At 41.7% G+C, this 12500-nt stretch overlaps 1 long non-coding RNA gene across 1 annotated transcript; it reads right to left on the bottom strand.

Annotated features, from left to right (window-relative positions):
- Positions 1 to 4328: 4328 nt before the first annotated feature.
- On the bottom strand, positions 4329 to 8553 carry LOC138973085 (uncharacterized). Its single transcript, XR_011457884.1, has 6 exons — positions 8281 to 8553; positions 7771 to 7812; positions 7171 to 7249; positions 6243 to 6361; positions 5577 to 5623; positions 4329 to 4597 (listed from the first exon to the last, which is right to left on the bottom strand). It is a non-coding gene; the product is annotated as an uncharacterized lncRNA (long non-coding RNA).
- Between the last annotated feature and the right edge of the window lie 3947 nt (positions 8554 to 12500).

Genomic DNA, 12500 nt, shown 5'->3' with positions numbered 1-12500 from the left:
CATATACACACACACATACACTTACGCACACGCACATACACACCCACTCTCTCTCTCTCTCTCTTTCTCTCTTACACAAACAGACACACACCCACACACACACTGTACATATACGCACGCACACACACACACACACACACACACACACACACCCACACACACACACACACATTGACTCACACAAATCTCATACACACAAAACACACACTTATACGCACATAGACCGGCACGGTTGGCCTAGTGGTAAGGCGTCCGCCCCGTGATCGGGAGGTCGTGGGTTCGAACCCCGGCCGGGTCATACCTAAGACTTTAAAATTGGCAATCTAGTGGCTGCTCCGCCTGGCGTCTAGCATTATGGGGTTAGTGCCAGGACTGGTTGGTCCGGTGTCAGAATAATGTGACTGGGTGAGACATGAAGCTTGTGCTGCGACTTCTGTCTTGTGTGTGGCGCATGTTATATTATGTCAAAGCAGCACCGCCCTGATATGGCCCTTCGTGGTCGGCTGGGCGTTAAGCAAACAATCAAACAAATACGCACATAGACAGTCGGACACACACACACACCTTTACAAACAAACACATATACACACTCATACACATACAAACTCATGCACACACACATTCACACACACTCTCTCTCACACACTCTCTCTCTCTCTCTCAAACACACAAACACACACACACCCCCCAAGTCACACACACACACATACTCACACTCACTCACACTCACTCACTCACTCTCTCACAAAAACCTTCATACACACAAAACACACACCCATACGCACATAATTATGGACAGACGGACATACCCACCTTTACAAACAAACACACATACACATACACTTATGCCCACACACACACTTACACACACACGAGTCCAGACTCATGCACGCGTGCGCGCACACACACACACACACGCACACACACACACACACAAATACACACACACACACACACCACACACATACGAGTACAGACTCATGCACGCGTGCGCGCACACACACACACACACACACAAATACACACACACACAAACAGTAACACTAACACATGTGCACAAAATGAACACAAACACACACACTGCGCGAGAGAGAAAGACTACAGGGAGGCATGACGTCATGATGCATTAATTGACGTCAAAGACTTTCGACCGTGACGTATTCTTCTTACGCGTGCTTTATCCATAGACTTGGAAACTACGGAATTTCTACCCGTCCAAAGCGGCCTTGGGTGGCGTTTGCTGAAAAAATGGGGGCGACTATTGCACCCACCGTATTTTTGTTAGTATGGTCCCAATTTTTGTTGAACTTCCATCTCCAACTGTAGCACGTAGCCGGGCACAAAGAATCCTTCTTTATCATGTATTATTCGGTATGCACATTTCTCAAATCGATTACAGTATTCACGACTTTCCGACCTTGACATTGTAGTGGGGGTCAAGTGGGCGTCGGCATCATTGTCCAATCAGAAATTTTGATGCGCTTCCGCTTCCTGTCCCGCCCAGTCTGCGCAAAAGAAATGGCGCAAAACTGTTTGCGCGGAAAAAGGTGATGAAAAAAAGAACACAACCTGGTTTGATAACCAAATGATTGCGATCTTGCATTCTAGCATCATTTAATGTGGAACAACGACACATCTGATAAACAAATAGCCAGTTTGTTACCAACATGAGAAACTAGGGTTTAGAATCGAAGCGGTAAACCCGGACGCTGTTTGTACACGTAACTCCGGAGAAGCTATCGAAGCAGGTGACATGTCGTTTCACCAACTCCGAGTGTGCCAGCACCGGCCCTCTACGCGCCAAACCCCCACTAGGCAGGGAAAGTGGTTCGACCTTGCATGACTGGAGGGCAAGTTCGATTTTGCTAGCTAAAATTGCTGCTTGTGCTGCCTTGTCTAGATCTGGAACTTTTTCAATTGGATTTGTTTCTCTATTATACTGGAATAAGTGGGTGCTTTTCTAGATCTAAGCATCGACCGAATTAGATAAAGATGTTCCTTGCATTGCATTCTCCTAAATCTGTTATTCTAACCAGTTTGTTTAAGAATATAATTGTTCGTTTTTTTGTTGATAAGCTTACACGATTTTTTCTTTTTTAAGTAAGTGGTTTCACACGTACAACATGAGACCCACATGCACTAGACAATGAAAGTTGAGGTCCTCGTTCAATACCACAAATGCCAGTATTATATTTCAGACTCCTTTTGGAGGAATGTGTGGGGTTTGGGTGTTGAACTTGAAGTGGCAGATTGTTTGCACAGGTATGAATGTTCGTACGTTCGAACGTGCACACATGTATGCAGGCATTTGTTTGTCAAGCAGGAACATGCAACATTTTGTTGACCGTATGTGAGTGCGTGTGTAATAAAACCAACGACAAACAATACAAAAAGCTCCAGCTCTGCTTCTTCACCAGTCACAGACGCACTGCGTTGTTCAGCTTTCCAGAAATATATTAACTCAGTCAGAACCCGCTTCATGAATATTTTATTTCAGGAAAAAGTCAATCGAATCTACACAAAAAAAGGTTATTGCGTTGTTCTGTCTTTGAGACTGTATCACGTAATATTGAGCTACTAGAAGAAACATGCCTGTGGCATAGTTTGACCCAACAAATAGAGAAGTCAACAGAGGTATTCTGCCGTCAGCAGCTTTATTGCTGTTTTGAATTTGATCTTGCATAATTTTATTACATAATTTTGCAACACACAAAGAAATCGTAATTGAATATTTTACGCAAAATTGAATAATTCGCAAACATGTTTGTATGAAGAAATATTATTTTAAGAAAATATGAGTGTGAGCCACTGAGGATGGACGTATTTTGAGTGAAGTAGCAGAAATTCTTTTTAAGTTCTTTAGCTACATGCACACGTTCTGTTAATTACGTGCTTAGCAGGGAGATCCAGATTAATAATACTGCTGTGACAGGTTGTGGTTTCCATACACACTTTGAATACAGGAAAACAAAAACAAAAACACAGTTAAAAAAAAAATGTGCACATAGGATTAAATCATTAAAGTGTACAGAATAAAAGCAACATATGTACAAAAACAAATCTCGTGGTTCTCTTGTCAAACCCACTGTAGTAAGCACAGAATAGGAGAGAAGATTTTGGAGAAGGTGGCTTTACCTACTGAAGTAAATGATCAAGAGGATTCTAAGCATCCAGTGCTAAAGCTCTCAAATCACAAGACATACACACTTGTTGTGGCTATCCGAACTGTTGATTTAAAAAAAAAACATACCTACAAATTGAAAACATCTATTACAAAATTATATATACTGAAAGGCATAAATTCTGCAAATAGTGCATTGAACGATTTTGCTCTCAAACGAAAATCAGATTGAACCTGTAATTTGTAGTTGACATATTGAGTGTCGGAGCAAATGTTTCACCCTGTCAGCGTGCGCTTTGCAGTATTGCTGATCCAGCCACAGCTCACTGTGCTAATAAAGACAATGGGCTGAACGGGAGACAATAACGTAAAAAAGATAGTGTATGGCCCTATAAAATGCAACTGGCTGTTTGGCTGTATCAGATATCGCAATCATGCCACGACTTGATGAAGGAGAGAGACAGCAAGCGATTGGGATGCTTAGAGCTGGCCAAAGCATTGAACGTGATGAACACTGAACGTTTTCCGAAATCATTGCGCTTGGACTCAGTCACTTTTTTGAAAAAATGTCATTTCATGATGTTCTATTCAAAAATCAATAAAGCGAAGGTTTATAAACACTAAAATGGCCAATAAATAAAATATTCAAACATTGAAAACATTCACCACTGAGTTGATTTTTTTTGATTTTTTAAAGTTCAGTTTGCGGAATTTATGCCTCTCGGTATATATTGTATGGATCTGTCTTTGTAAAATATACTGTACAGAAAATTTTAAATAATCTGCACAAATCTCGTGGTTCTCTTGTCAAGTAAAAAAAACCAAAAAACCCTGTGTTTTGTCTTGTAAATTATACTTTACTAAATGTGTACAGTATTCTAAGAAAAAAAAATTCTTCCTTTTTATCATATCAATTGCCTCCCTTGAATTTTTTTTGTAAAATAATTCTGAGAAAAAAAGCTTTCTATTTAAAAGCAGTGCAATCAAGAAAATGGGTACAACCTGTGTGTATACCTTTATTCCTTATTCTTTTTATTTAATTGAGGATGTCACTACGCAGTTTTACTGATTTAAAAAATAATTCGCTTCAAATTATCTCCCTTGAACAAACACTTCTTTTTACAATTAATTTTGTTTACACGAAGAGGTAGTTTTAAGGGTATATACAAGAAAACAATATTGCAACCTTAGATGTATTCACATGTGGACTAATTCCATAAAAAAAAAAATCAAACTATAAATGATAAATAAAAATAAAACAGATTTTGGGGCTGTACACAAGCTAATAGGATTAAACACGAAAGTCGTACCCAAGAATCGTCAAATACTTTTGCTAACAGCTATACTTTAAACATAAGAAAATATGATCTGCATCTCTTGTTATGAAGATGATGGCACTGGTCCACCGAAGTGCATGCCATATATGCTTTACTGTGCGCTCTCCCTCTCAATGGTCTTTCTCTGGCTGACTCGATTCTGAGGAGATAAAAGAAAACACATTCAGTACAAGCTGTAAAAAATAACAACAAAACTAGTATTACTTAAAGTAGCTGCTGGTTTCTGAGTATTTGATTGAAGGCCCAATCCGACTTGTAAGAAGTTTGCCCGCCTGTCGCAGATTTGGTCAGGTAATTGCATGAAGTAAATTCATGCCTCAATTTGGTAACATACAAACTGCAATATTCTAAGGCTGTGAGTGTGAGAATACATCGGCGCCACTTTTTAAAAACTTTCTTTTTGTGTGTGCGCATGTTTTAGTGCCAAAAATGAAGAGGCCGAGTGCTCTCTCTGCAAAACTTGTGTGAAGCTTCAGAGCTCTATCAATGGTTTGAAAGAAAAAACATACTTTTCCATTTTTGACGTTCTTGTTCCCTTCCCTGTGAAATTTACTGTCCGTAGGTTACCGGATTTTGTTAATGTCCGTGAAAACCTCAACTATTCATTGCTGAGTGCCTAGTGATAGCTATCCCCCCCAACGACCTAGCACTGCTGAATCCTGATTCTTCCCATTGTTTGATTCTGTAATGAAATTGTGTAGTTGGTAGTTATGTGAGCTTCTTCTTGGGGGGGGGGGGGGGGTGGGGGGGGTGGGGGGGGGGGGGGGTGGGGGTGGGGGGTGGGGGGGTTGTTATTAAACCATCAGATTACAAAGTAAGACTTTGTTGTAATGTGCAGATATTTGTTCAGGTGCCCACGATTTTCTATGTGAAAACATGTTGCTAACTAACATGAACCCAACCATAAAACGTGATGTAGGTGAGTAGCCCATCTAGAAAAAAAGAACCTGTAATTCGGAATTAGAACAGGTTCGTTTTTCTAGATGGGCTACTCACCTACATCACGTTTCATGGTTGGGTTCATGTTAGTTAGCAACATGTTTTCAAATTCTCATCAGGCAATCACGGCTGACACTAAACACAGAACAGGTGGGAGAGACATAATTCAATTTACTCACCTTCCTTGCATTGTGAGACTGGCCATATGAATCTGCTGAAGTAGTTCCTGCACATATTTAATCAAATATGTATCTTAATAACGTGTTAATATCGCTTGTTCTAGCAAATCAGACTTGACAGTTTTCTGAAGGCTTGCACAATTTAAGAGCTTGCCTGTCCCCAATCATTACAATAAGAAACAACATCTAGTATGCAAGTATTTTCAGGGTATGAAGGTTTTAATATAATGTCGGTTCTTCTGGGGGCATGGAGAAACACCTTACACAAAGTAGAACATACACAACAAATTTCAAACAATTGAGGTCACACCATAGTTTTACTCACAAACAAACAACAGCAATACAATAAACAGTCTGCAAACGCCTACATGTTGTCTACACTAGGTATAAAGAAACAAAGAAGCACATGAAGACGGGCTTTTCAAGTAGACCATTATAGCGAATGAGCAACAGCTGATGATCCAAACGACCAAATTGACATGATTTCCCCTTATTCAGTTTGTGATTGTAGTCATATTGACGATGCATGACTTCAATTTTTCAAATTAAGTCTCCTGGTGCGTTTACGGATACATTCATTGTCACAATTACGACATGCTAATGTCTAACCTGGGTAAACTTCAATTCATGACTTTTTTCAAACTGGCATAGAAATTATGAGCATACCAGAATTATTTTCCTGTTAGACTGTCTTCTTTTTCTTCTTCTGCGTTCGATATTCAATTCATGGCTGTCATATCGTCAGGTCAGTGGCTGCCATGAAGTCTGCAGTCTTCAGTGTCGGACTGTCAAATGATATTGTAAATAACATAATTTTGGGGTAAAAAATCAAAAGGTATGAGAAATAATCCTTACTTTTTTTGTAATAACCCTCACCACCAATTGTTTTATTTCATTTCCATTTTAACAGATTTAGCACCTCTCCGAAAGCCAGAAATAAACTTTAAATCCCCCCCCCCCCCTCGGCCCCCCTTCATAAACTAATTAAATAACTAATTAAGGAAAAAAATCCTTACATCATAAAAAATCAGAACCACCAAAACCACCCCCACCCATCCAATAAAACCTGAATACAAAAACACTTCAAAATAAAAAATGAAAACATTTAATTCCACTTACAAAATATAAAAGTTGTTATGCTTTATTTTCATTATCTGTTTACAAACACATAAATTGCTGTGCAAATCTTTTTAAAAACATCAATGCCTGAGACACCAGTAACCTGTTTATAGTGTTGACCTTGTAGCTTTTCAGTTTAAGAGGCTGTTCTGGAATCTGCACTAAAGTCAAACATAACCATGAATACCGTGGGAAAAATATTACATCACCAAGACCGAAAAAATAACACCAACCGACACTCCTCACCCTTATTTCACCCACTATGCCAACCCAAAGACTGGAAAATAATAATCAAATACAGAATGAACAAAAATGCTTGATTTCATTTCTTCAATGATAAGTTGAAAATCTTCATTCTTCATAATAATGTTATTGGCATAATGTGTAATTGCCACAATTTACAGAGTTTAATGAAAAAATTATGCGATAAAAATCAAAGTGAAAACATTTGTTTATAAACTGATACCTTATTTACCTTGTGGCTTGTGTGCCCCATGTTTAGGAGCGGCTCAAACGTCCTCTGCTCCTCAGTCTGCAAGAAATTAAGCGATGGCCTGAAGGAGAATGGAAAAAAATCCCTTGTCAGCACCATGTGTATGTGTGTGGGTGGGTGTGTTAGATAAATAGGCGGGGGGGGGGGGGGAGGTGCAATAGCTACCACGCCTAATGCAGTCTGCATAACAAGTGCAACACTTCTACAGAGCTTTTATGATACAAAGCTTCAAATAAGAAACACATTACAATCAAATGAAAGCTGAGCCTGTCATTGCAAAATAAGGAATATACAACAATCCAGTGGCATGTAAAATATTGTTCCTTCAGAAAGATGGCTCTGACAGCAGAAACAATTTAACTTGAAGTTTGAGTCAAAAATTATTTCTCTACATTAGCGAACGTAGGCTACTTGCAGTTATACCCCTCACACATGAAATATTCACAGATTGAATAACAGTTTTTTCCCAATGTTGCTTCCGTGTATCGGTTAGATCCATCTCGGTTAGATCCATCTGCAGAGTACGGATTGTCATCCGTTTAAAAAGGAAAAACAATCAGAACTTATCAGTGATCAACCTACCTTGCAAGAGTGGGGTGAAACACTCACTTCCTGCCAACATGTCTGCAAAAAAAAAAGGAAACAATGCCAATGAAAGCTTAAAATGATTCTTGTGTTCAATATGTGTACACGTGCTTCATTTCTGGGGTGAAAGTGTAAAATATATCGATGGATTGATAGAACAATATAGCCTCAAGTTCACCGCACCAAAAAATACTTATCAATCAACATTGTCATCACTCGATCAGCTATTCCATCTCTTTCATTTTGATTAGTGCTTTTGTGAACAAGAAACACTTAACAAGTGGCTCTATCCCATCTCCCCCCTTTCCCCTATCCCATCTCCCCCCTTTCCCTCGTCGCGATATAACCTTCGTGGTTGAAAACGACGTTAAACACCAAATAAAGAAAGAAAGAAATCTCTTTCATGTGTGTGTGTGATGGTGTTTGTGTACGTGTGTGTGTGTGTGTGTGTGTGTGTGTGTGTGTGTGTGTGTGTTTGTGAACAAGCTTTGAAAAACGTATGTTTACCTTGCTCTAGATCTACTGATTTTCGTAGGCGGAGACTTCTCTGCCGTGAGGGCGGCTTCGTTTCCCTGGCAGAATTCAACATCTTGTACAGATCTGCTGGTGATTTTCTTTTCCTCCGCTTCGTGAGTCACTTGATCCACAGATTTAACGAACATTGAATGTTCTTTTAGTTCTTGTGACGGAAGTACAATCAAGGAATTAAGTGGGCATTCCTGAGTCCTCTGCTGACTTCATGTCCACAAAGTAAATCGCACAAACTTGCAGGGTTTGAAGGGTAGTTTGTTGCTTTGAAGAAGAACAGCTAGTCGTCGCTGCCCGTTCAGCATTCTTCGCGCGACTTTTGCAGAGGAAGGCAATGCAGTTTGTTTTCCCTGCTGAATGTTGCCAGGGTGCACAAACTGAGAAAGCATTCCCGATTTTCCACAATGTTCTGCTTCTTTAGAGTCTTTTGCACAACATGATTTATAACTGCCAGTGTACGTCTAATTCATGATACCTACCTGACAGCTGGGTCAAAAGTTACGTTCGAGAAAATATTCGAACTAAGTTCCAAACAACTCGAAGAGCAGACATGTAACATGTGGGATTTTGGCAAGCGGAAACGCCGTAGATCTAATGTCATTCAAGGGTATCGTAATGTGGGAATGTCAAGGCCAGTTTTTGACTGGTTTTGAACTGAAGTTGGGCTCCGAATGGAAATAAACACTTCCTCTAGCTGCGCGACCCATTGATAACAACAGTTGGAACTGGTAGGAAGATGAACAGGTCTTGTGAACTGGCTACACACTGTTACGGTTCAAGTATAAGTTCAAAGTAAACACTCAACTGAGGTGGCAGGTAATGGCGGACTTGACTTCCTTCATAACCAAATATCACTCTTCTGACAAAAAAACGCAAATGCTATGTTAAACCGGAAAATAAATAAACCGGAAAAGGAAGCGCATCAAAACCAAAATGGCAGCCCCCATGAAATACGAAAGGTCAAACACGAAAAAATAAATAACAAGAAGGGCAAAGCCCATACGACTCACATGCTTGACCTTGACCTTTACATGACCTTTTCCTACCAAAATACATGTGACCTTGACCAAGGTCATCCAAGGTCATGCAACACAAAGCTGTTAATTCAAGACATAGGAAGTACAATGGTGCTTATTGGCTCTTTCTACCATGAGATATGGTCACTTTTAGTGGTTCACTACCTTATTTTGGTCACATTTCATAAGGGTCAAAGTGACCTTGACCTTGATCATATGTGACCAAATGTGTCTCATGATGAAAGCATAACATGTGCCCCACATAATTTTAAAGTTTGAAACAGTTATCTTCCATAGTTCAGGATCAAGGTCACTTCAAAATATGTATACAATCCAACTTTGAAGAGCTCCTGTGACCTTGACCTTGAAGCAAGGTAAACCAAACTGGTATCAAAAGATGGGGCTTACTTTGCCCTATATATCATATATAGGTGAGGTATTGAATCTCAAAAACTTCAGAGAAAATGGGAAAAATGTGAAAAATAGCTGTTTTTTAGGCAACATTTATGGCCCCTGCGACCTTGACCTTGAAGCAAGGTCAAGATGCTATGTATGTTTTTTGGGGCCTTGTCATCATACACCATCTTGCCAAATTTGGTACTGATAGACTGAATAGTGTCCAAGAAATATCCAACGTTAAAGTTTTCCGGACGGACGTCCGGACGGACGGACGGACGACTCGGGTGAGTACATAGACTCACTTTTGCTTCGCATGTGAGTCAAAAAGGGTTAAGAAAGAAAGAAAGCAATTGAAAAAAAAAAACACAAAAAAACCACCCAACGTATTATTGGCAATGCAGCAAGTACTATTTTTAATCAATGGCTGCATAAACATTCTCTACCCCCTAACTTTTATTTTGACGTGATGTTACCTTTTTTTTAAAAAGCCGCCAGCTGAAAATGAGTATTAATGACATATGATTTTTCTTTGTCTAAGAACCATCAACTTATATCGACATCCAAAAAAACCCCCAAAAAAAGACAATCTAAAGACATTACAAATAACAACAACAAGAAACTGTTTAAATGATTTTGACCAATTTCACCATGTAAAAAACACACACACACACACAAAAACACACACAAGAAACACCATCAACTGATATTGGCATAATTGAAACTGATCTAAGAACCTTCAACAGACAACGACATGATTTCAGCTACCGTCTCTGACAACCAGTCAACTCTTGACAAAAGGGCACGGGTATTACTGACGATTTCCCTTATTCCCTGTAAGATCTGGCGGAATGGCATTGTGTCAGGAACTATAATTTGCTATTTGTAACCACTGGTGCGTTTCTTGTGTTGACGGACGAAATTAACTCCCTGAGTTCGCTCGACTGATGTATTTATTCAATCAATCAATATGAAGCTTATATAGCGCGTATTCCGTGGGTACAGTTCTAAGCGCTTGTCGAAGAGTTGTCAACACAGGACTAACAAAGAAACTAACATCTTCAGACGGACACGAACCCTATCACACACTAGCAAACACTGGTAAACAAACAACTGTTTAACAACAATGTACACATCAATAGCTAGGTCCAAACAAAATAGTATTAAGCACAAAGAAAAACACCTCTCACAGAGCACAGCACAAGAATGTCTTTTGGGGCATGTACAACACATCACGTCGAGCATGAAAGTCGCAGCCAGCTACGGGAAGAACTGAGTCTTCAACCTACTCTTGAATGCGTCAAGAGAGGGGCTCTGGCGAAGCTCAAGCGGCAGGGAGTTCCAGACGGAGGGGCCCGCGGAGGGAAATGCACGCTGACCAGCAGATGCGAGTTTCGAGCGAGGGATGTGGAGGCGGAGAGGGTCAGCAGCAGAACGAAGGGGACGGTCGGAGGGCTGGGTGTACAGGTCCAGGGAGGATTGAAGGTACTCGGGAGCAGAGTCGTTGAGACACTTGTAGACCAGAGTGGACAGTTTGTAGGAGATTCGGGTGTTGACAGGGAGCCAGTGCAAGGAACGAAGTAGGGGGGTGATGTGGTCTCGCTTCGTCTTCCTCAACGTCAGCCTGGCAGCAGCGTTCTGGACTCGTTGTAGGCCATGAATTGATGAGGCAGGGAGGCCAGCCAGAAGGGAGTTGCAGTAGTCCAGACGACTGAAGATGAGGGAGACAACCAGCTTGACACAGGCGTCGTGGGTGAGATAGCGACGGATGGAGGCGATGCGTCGTAGGTGGAAAAAGCAGGTCTTGATGATGAAGGAGATGTGTGTCTGCATGGAAAGTGTGGAGTCGAGAAAGACGCCAAGGCTCTTGACAGCAGGGGAGAATGGAACAGTCGCTTCATCCAGCTGGAGGTCGATCACAGTGAGGGAAGCAATCTTCTGTCGTGTTCCAACGAGAAGGGCCTCCGTCTTCTCACTGTTCAGCTTCAACTTGTTCTCAGTCATCCAGTTCTTGATGTCAGTGAAACAACTGGAGATGGATCCAAGGAGATCGTCAACGTCCTCCGGCTTGGCGCTGTTCTGGAGCTGCGTGTCATCGGCAAAGGAGTTGTAGTTCAGGCCGTGGCGTTCGATGACCAGGGAGAGGGGTTGGGTGTACAGGGTGAAAAGGACAGGGCCAAGGACAGATCCTTGTGGGACGCCGAAGCGGACAGGGACAGGCTGGGAAGAGAATGAATCAGTGGTGACAGTCTGAGAGCGGTTCTGGAGGTAGTTCCTAAACCAAGAGAGGGCGGTGTCGTGAATGCCGAACGTGGAACTGAGGCGATCGACGAGTAGCTGGTGGTCGATCGTGTCGAAGGCCGCGGAAAGGTCCAGCAGCACAAGGGCAGAGACGAGACCGCTATCTGTTGCGTTCAGGAGGTCCGTGGTGATTCGCAGGAGCGCCGTCTCGGTGCTGTGGTGAGGGTGGTACGCTGACTGGTACACTGGCATCAGCGAGTTCCGAGACAGGTGGGCGCTCAACTGCTCCAGGATGATACGCTCCAGAAGCTTGGAGAGGAAGGGCAGGTTGGACACAGGACGGTAGTTCTTCAACTCGTTGACGTCAAGGCCGGGCTTCTTGATGAGTGGGCGGACAACGGCAGACTTGAAGCAGTCGGGAACGACGCCTGTGGCCAGGGATATGTTGATGATATCTGTGATAGACGGCAGGAGCTTGTCCAGACACTTGGTGAAGAGGAAGCCTGGCAGGGGATCTAGCTCGCAGGTCTTGATGGCCGTCTTGGT

Source organism: Littorina saxatilis, linkage group LG8, assembly GCF_037325665.1.
Source record: "Littorina saxatilis isolate snail1 linkage group LG8, US_GU_Lsax_2.0, whole genome shotgun sequence".
Lineage (NCBI taxonomy): Eukaryota > Metazoa > Mollusca > Gastropoda > Littorinimorpha > Littorinidae > Littorina > Littorina saxatilis.
Note: the sequence above shows the minus strand (reverse complement) of the source record. Positions and strands in the feature narration are given on the sequence as shown.